We start from the raw sequence: 7,260 nt of genomic DNA on the forward strand, positions 1-7,260 counted from the left end.
ATGGTAGAGAATGTTCCATCCTCCAAAGGGAAGATGAACAACATACTCTATGCTACACCTGAGGAAGATGGATTGATATTGGGGCAACTTGGAATGTTCTTTCTCATGACCACAGAATGTGAGCTCAGATCTACAGGAATGCAGAGGTCACATAGGTTCCTAAGCTGAATATGGACCCTAGACCAAATCAAATTGATAAGGTTTACAGTCAACAATATTTATATCTTTTCCCATATTAGGGAGCTACAGTCTTCCCTTATTCAGCTTTCTGTTCCTTTTCCAGCCATGACATCATCTCCCCAGACAATAACTTGGATCTACCTGCATATCAAAGTTCAGGCTCAGGGAAAAAAAAAAAAAAAACTAGTATAGCCATAGGCCCTTTGGAATATAACTAAAATATGTCTACTAGCTAATCTACAAAATGAAGTACACCCCAACTCTTCATCTGCACTATTCCAGCCTTTAGGTTTATAATTTTTCAACAATTTGTTTGGCTTTGTATGTTAACTCTCTTCTCAGCCAACAGGTTCCAGATGCTAGCATGATGCTGACCAGACTTCCCTTGACAGACAACCCCACCAATATGTCTTGGAGGCTCGCTTCCTTAGAGCCCTAAACTACTGGGGAAAGAGGGAGGTAGGCTAGGAGTATGGATCAACATGTCAATGCCCATGTTCAGCAGGGAAGCAATTAGAGAAGCCAGACCTTCCACCTTCTGCATCCCACAATGACCTTGGGTCCATACTCCTAGAGAGTTAAAGAATAGGAAAGCTATCGGGGGGGGGGGGGGGGAGTGGTATATGGAGTTTTGGTAATGGGAATTTTATGGAGTTGTACCCCTCTTATCCTATGGTTTTGTCAATGTTTCATATATATAAAAGAAGATAAGATTGTTACAGGACAATATCATGGGAAAGAGCAGTCATATCATAGTAGTTACAGAATGGGAAGAGAAAGATATAAAAACACTTATTTGAAGAAATGAGTCAAGAAGTTCCCCTAACCCAAAGAAGGAAACTGACATCAAGATCCAGGAAGCTCAAAGAGTTCCAAAGAAAATAAAACCAAATTGGTGCAAGTCAAGATTCTTTATAGTAAAAATAGCAAAAGTTAAAGATAAAGAGAGAATCTTAAAAGCAACTTGAGAAAAAACAACGATGTACATGTAGGAAAGTCCCATAAAATGACCATTGAATTTCGCAGGTGATACCCTACAACTCAGAAAGTAATGGTGTGATATATCAAAGTGATAAAAGGAAAAGACTTCCAACCAAACTAGACTTTTAACATACTCATGTAGGTTGTCATTTTATCAAGAAGACATAAAATTTATTAATGTACATGCAGCAAATGGAAGAACTTCAAAATATATAAAAATAAAATAATTATCAACATATCTCACAAGAGACTTTGACAGAAACACAACAGAAGCATAGAATTTCAATTACTCATTTATGTCAATGGACAGATCAGCCAGACAGAAAATCAGCAAAGTAAAAAGCAGCTTTATATGATGAATTAGGACAGATGGAACTGATAATTACAGGACATTCTACTCCCATCTCCCAAGTTGTGTACATATTCTCTTAAAGTACACATGGAACTTTCTCAAGGACAGATCACATGTTATAACACAAAACTAATACCATAAATTTATGAAGGTATAAATCCTATCAAGTATATTTTCTGATCACAACAGTATTAAACTACTGGGTTGCCAGAAAAGTCATTATACAATGTTGCATAGTAAAACATAAAAATATATGTCATGTCTCTTCCAACAACCCAATAATTTTATGTCAGTTACAAAAGGAAGACTAAAAAAAAAAATCTAAAAAATTCTGACACTAAACTACATGCTGCTTTTAACTGTTGGGTTATCAAATAAATCAAAAAGTGGCAAAGTGTGGTGATGGCAAAACAAACAATCCCAATAAAAACCAATGAAACAAAAACTGGTTCTTTGAAAAGATGAATAATATTTTAAAAACCTTATCAAGTTTCACTAGGAGATAAAGAGAAGATCCAGTAAATGGGATACAATATATGCACATCACACAAGTGATTGATATCAAACATTTATAAAGAACTGGTATAGCTTTACAAAATTAAAAAATATATAGTCCAATAGAAAACCAGATCAAAGGACTAAATATAAAGTTTTCTAATGTAGGGATAGACATGGCTCACAGACATATGAAGAAATACATCACTTCACATATCATTAGAGAAATTTTAATTAAAACTACATTGAGATTCCATCTCATACCTATGAGAATGGCCTACATCAACAAAGCAGGAAATGACACGTATTGGTGAGCTGTGGAGAAAAAAGGACTCTGTTACATTGTGTTGAGAATGCAAACAGGTTCAGCCTTTTTGGAAGAGTATATGAGAATACTTAAACAAAAATACAATACTTTTTGATCCACCAATATCACTCTTAGACATTTATCCAAAGGGCACACAAATACTAATTTGAAGGGACATATGCACCCCTGTGTGCAGAGTTGCATTAATCACAATAGCCAAAGAGTGGAGGCAGCCCAAATGCCCATTGCCTGATGACTGGATAAAGAAATTATGGGGTAAGGGACTGGGGACACAGCATAATGCTTATACAAAAAGACTCTCATGCCTGAGGCTCTGAGGTCCCAGGTTCAATCTCTAGCCCTACCATAAGCCAGAGCTGAGCAGTACTTTGGTCTCAGTATCTCTCTGTCTTATTAAGATAAAATACTTTAAAAATCAAAAAAGAAAAAAGTTATGTGATGTATATTTCATGGAATACTACTCAGCAGTCACAAAGACAATATGAGTCCTTTGGGACAAAATGACTTGAATTGGAGATGATTATGCTTAGAGAAATTAAGTAAAGAGATTAAAGACAACTACCAGACGGTGCCAATCATGCATGGTACCTAAAAAAACTGAAAGACAGGTGGGGGTAGATAGAATAATGGTTATGCAGAGACTCTCATACCTGAGGCTCCAAAGTCCTAGTTTCAATCCCCTACACCACCATAAGCCAGAGCTGAGCAGTGTTCTGGTGTTTCTCTCTGTGTCTTTCTCTCTCTGCATCACTCTCAAAAATAAAATAAATAAAATACTTAAAGAAAATATTTAACTCAGTGAGGTGAACAGCAGTAGACTAGAAACAAAAACACAATAAAATAGGAAAGAACAACAAGCAAATAGGGGAGGGAATTAAAAGACAAAGAAGACTTATTAAATGTTTGTTAATCAAGATCAACTTAAACATTAAAAAGACTTTTCTGTGGTCCAGGAGGTGATAGGATGAAGATAAGGGGACTCTGCACTCCAGCTCCATCAGCACCCAGAGAGAGAGAAGGAAAAGGAGAGGGACATATGGAGGTAGCTTTGATGTCAGGAGTGGCTTGGAGGGAAAGAGAGGATTGAATCAGGAAAAGAAGGGGTAATTTTGTATAAATGTGGACAGATAGTTGTAGAGAATATGGTCATCCCACCTTTACAACTTTAGGGGAACTGTGGTAGATTGCAGTGAAGATTCAGAACTCTGGTGGTGGGAATGGTGTGGATTCAAATTCTTGTTGACATGTAATTCTGTAATTTAAACATATGAAAAAAATATAAAAAAAAACCCTGAAATACATGATAATGCAAAAAACAAAGGAAAAACAAGGAAACAAAAAAGTGGAAGTGAATAAAGTGTTTCTAAGACTTTATGAGAACTATAGTGGTTATCTTTGGGAGGTGGAAGGGTAGGGACACAGAATTTAGGGGGTGGGTGTGGTGTTAAACCGTACACCATAATTTTACCATCTTGAAGCGCACTATTAATGACAAATAAAATATATATATATATTGTATGCCGTGGTTTAGGATACAAGGATAGTTTGGTTCAACATATGCAAATCATCCATGTGTTGTATTACATTGACAGAATGAAACAAATATTAAGATCATCTTAATATATGCAGAAGAAGCACTTTAAAAAATGTAATACCCTCCTATGATTAAAAAAAAAGATTCTCAGCACATTAGGTACAGGAAGAATGTTCCCCAATATGATAAATAGATGATAAGTTCTTACTTAATACGATACTCATTTGTGAAAAACGGAACTTTTTTCTTTTAAATTTCTTTTTCTTTAATCAATATTTTATATGCTTTATTGAAAGTTGACAAGTGCAATGGTTAAATACAGTGACACCTTACAGCTGTGGAGAGGTGGACATGCACAGAAACATAGTGCATAAACTGCTGTACAGGGGATATGCAGAGATTCCTACTGGGAAACTCACTTCATCAGCTAGAACTGATGAGTATTGGACTAGATCAATTGAAAGACATCAGTAAACAGGGATTTACTTCAAGATATTCAGCAGCGAGATTTCTATTACACAAAGTGACTGTGCCAGATTCTTAAAATGTCTTTAGGTGTGGTTTCTTCTTGAAACTTTTTTTGTAGTAGATCTCTCTTTAAAAGACATGCCAACACCTTTTCAGACAGTCAAATGAAACAACTAAAATTCAGCTATACAACCTAAATAGTAGTTACAGTCCTCTATGGTGCAAAATAGTTACACTACATACACAAATATACAATAAGCAAAACAACCTTCATAGTAAGATAGCCTAGGTCCCAGCTGTCACCTTTCAGTGACTCTTAATAGTTTTGTATCATCCACTGTTTCAGAAAGAGGCACGGGACTATTGTTTGTTTTATGGATTTTAGGAACAGTTGTCAATTTATACAATGAACTACGTTTTCCCCTCACTTTGGGTGAAACTACGTATCAGTTTTTACTTTCACCTCCCTTTCAAGTTCCTCATGGGAAGAGAGGAAAGTTCAGTGGCAGGCCACTTTTTCATGGCTCCATGGGGCGTAATACATGCAAGCAGGAGAGAAAGCTTGGAAGTGAGGGCAGGGAGAAGAGATTGGGTAGAAAGGCACACAGCTCCTCAGCATGAATTAAACCACTTCTCAAGTCATCTGCCAAACCGTATGAGGTCCCAGTACATCCATGCTAATTCTCTAATTAACATTTAATTCATCCAGCTAGGAAATTTCTTCAAGCCAAAAGCATATAAATGTTTAATGCTGAAAGAGGGAAAGAGAGAGAGAGAGAGAGAGAGAGAATAGCATATGTCAGTCCCACATCTTTTTCACAGAGAGCAATGAATGGGTGATGGTGGAGGCGGATTCCCCCTAGAACATCTTCATAGGTGTGTTCAGTTCAGACAGCAGCAGCCAGTTCTGCAGTGGCATGGGAGGCTATACAGTTGGTCCTGAGCCCTGGGATGATGGCTGGCCCCGGGGACTGTGTGGTCCCTGTGGCTGTGTGGCAGTGGTGGTGGTGGTGGGGGAGCCAGTCTGCAGCGGGGCCTGAAATTGAGTGAGCTGTTTAGGACTGGCCAGTGTCTTCAGCAGTTTGTTTTCCTCTCCAGCTGGGAATTTTTCTCTATGAGTCCTTTGATTTGCTCTGTAAGGACCTCCACTTTCTCTAACTGCAGACATCAAATGGCTCTTCACTAGAGCCATAGCTTGCTCGATTTTGTTGTCAATAGCTACTTCACTTTATTCTGGTGTTTATGAAGCACTAGAGCTAAGGCTGCTTGTCACCCTTATGCATTACTCTCAGCTGGTACAGAACGCTCCAGAACTGTCCCAGATCCACTTGAGTGAACCAACATTCAAACCTGAGAGGAATAGTTTGTTGTGTACTGACAGGGCTCTTGGTATTGGAAGAATCTGCCTCAAATTGCAAAGAAAGATTTTTAACCAATCAATTAATTGATTTGTTATTGGAGAGAGAAATTGAGAGGAGAGAGAAATAGAGAGGGAGAAAGACAGAGAGACATCTGAAGCACTGCTTTACCACTCGTGAAGCTTTCTACCTGCAGGTGGGGCCTGGGGGATTGAACCTGGGTCCCTGTGCACTGTAGTCTGTGTGCTTAACCAGGTATATCAGCACCTGGCCCCACAAAATTGTTTTCTGTTCTGCAATTCCAGCTTTTATAATTCAGTACTGACCAGCCCTTCCCCATGCCTCTTTTCTAATTCTATTAGGGTTATTGATGGGGTTTGGTGCCTTCAAGTGGACTCCAGCATACCCTTGGCTCATTTTTTTTTCTTTTGATAGAGGGTGAGACATAGAGGGATAGAGAGACAGGAAGAGAGACACCTACAGCATTGCTGTGCAATTAGCAAAGCTTCCCACCCTCCTTCCCAGGTGGGGTCTGGGGACTTGAACCCCAGTCCTTGCACATGGTGATGCGTGTTCTCTTCTGAGCATGCCACTACCCAGCCCCTGTTTGACTATCTTCTTTTCTAGTTGCATCTCTTTCTATTTGTTGTTGTATGGATGTATGCAATTCTGAGTGTTCTTTGAAGTACATCTTCAAATCAGAATACTTTCTGTTTTCATATGTACTTAATATATATATATCCTGGAGGAAGATGAAGTCCAACTATCTAATTACAGGTGATAAAACACACAACCCATAGACTTGAAGGGTATTATTATTACTTAAAAGGTCTTTCCTTTCCAATCTCTGTCAAACCAGAGTCTTTGAGTTGAAAAAAAAAAGGATTTAAAATGATGTGATGTCACAACACGATCTGTTTGCAATGTTATGCCTTCTTCTCCCCCCTACAGCATGCACTTACTTAGCTACTGACATTAGTTAGTAAATAAGGAAAAGAGAAAGGAATCAACACAATGAGTGCCACCCAGCATGCTTCACTTCAGACTGCGACCAGAGACTTCAGGTGTGGAATGACAACCCTTCAGCTTCATCACTCGGGTGAGACCTTTCCTTTCATATTATTCTCTAATTCCATTCCAGGTGGTCCACACCCTAATAAAGTCCCCAAACCTAGATATAGTCCAGATCCCCTGAGATAGAGCATAGGTTCACCCATGCCCATAAACTAGGGGAAAAATATATACCTGAAAGCAGAAGTACAGAAAAGCATGCAGGGAATACCCCCAACACTTCATCTGCACTATTCCAGTCTTTAGGTCCATGATTGTTCAACAGTTTGTTTGGCTTTGTATGTTAAGTCTCTTTTCAGCCACCAGGTTCCGGATGCCAGCGAGATGCTGACCAGACTTCCCTGGACAGACAACCCCGTCAATGTGTACTGGAGCTCCACTTCCTCAGAGCCCCACCCTACTAGGGAAAGAGAGAGACAGACTGGGAGTATGGATAAACCAGTCAACGCCCATGTTCAGCGGGGAAGCAATTACAGAAGCCAGACCTTCTACC

The 7,260-nt window shown here is 38.9% G+C and overlaps 1 pseudogene; it reads right to left on the reverse strand.

Moving 5' to 3' along the window:
* Positions 1 to 5,263: 5,263 nt before the first annotated feature.
* Positions 5,264 to 5,554, reverse strand: LOC132540966 (TSC22 domain family protein 1-like; annotated as a pseudogene).
* Between the last annotated feature and the right edge of the window lie 1,706 nt (positions 5,555 to 7,260).

The sequence above is a fragment of the Erinaceus europaeus genome, chromosome 10, assembly GCF_950295315.1.
Source record: "Erinaceus europaeus chromosome 10, mEriEur2.1, whole genome shotgun sequence".
Lineage (NCBI taxonomy): Eukaryota > Metazoa > Chordata > Mammalia > Eulipotyphla > Erinaceidae > Erinaceus > Erinaceus europaeus.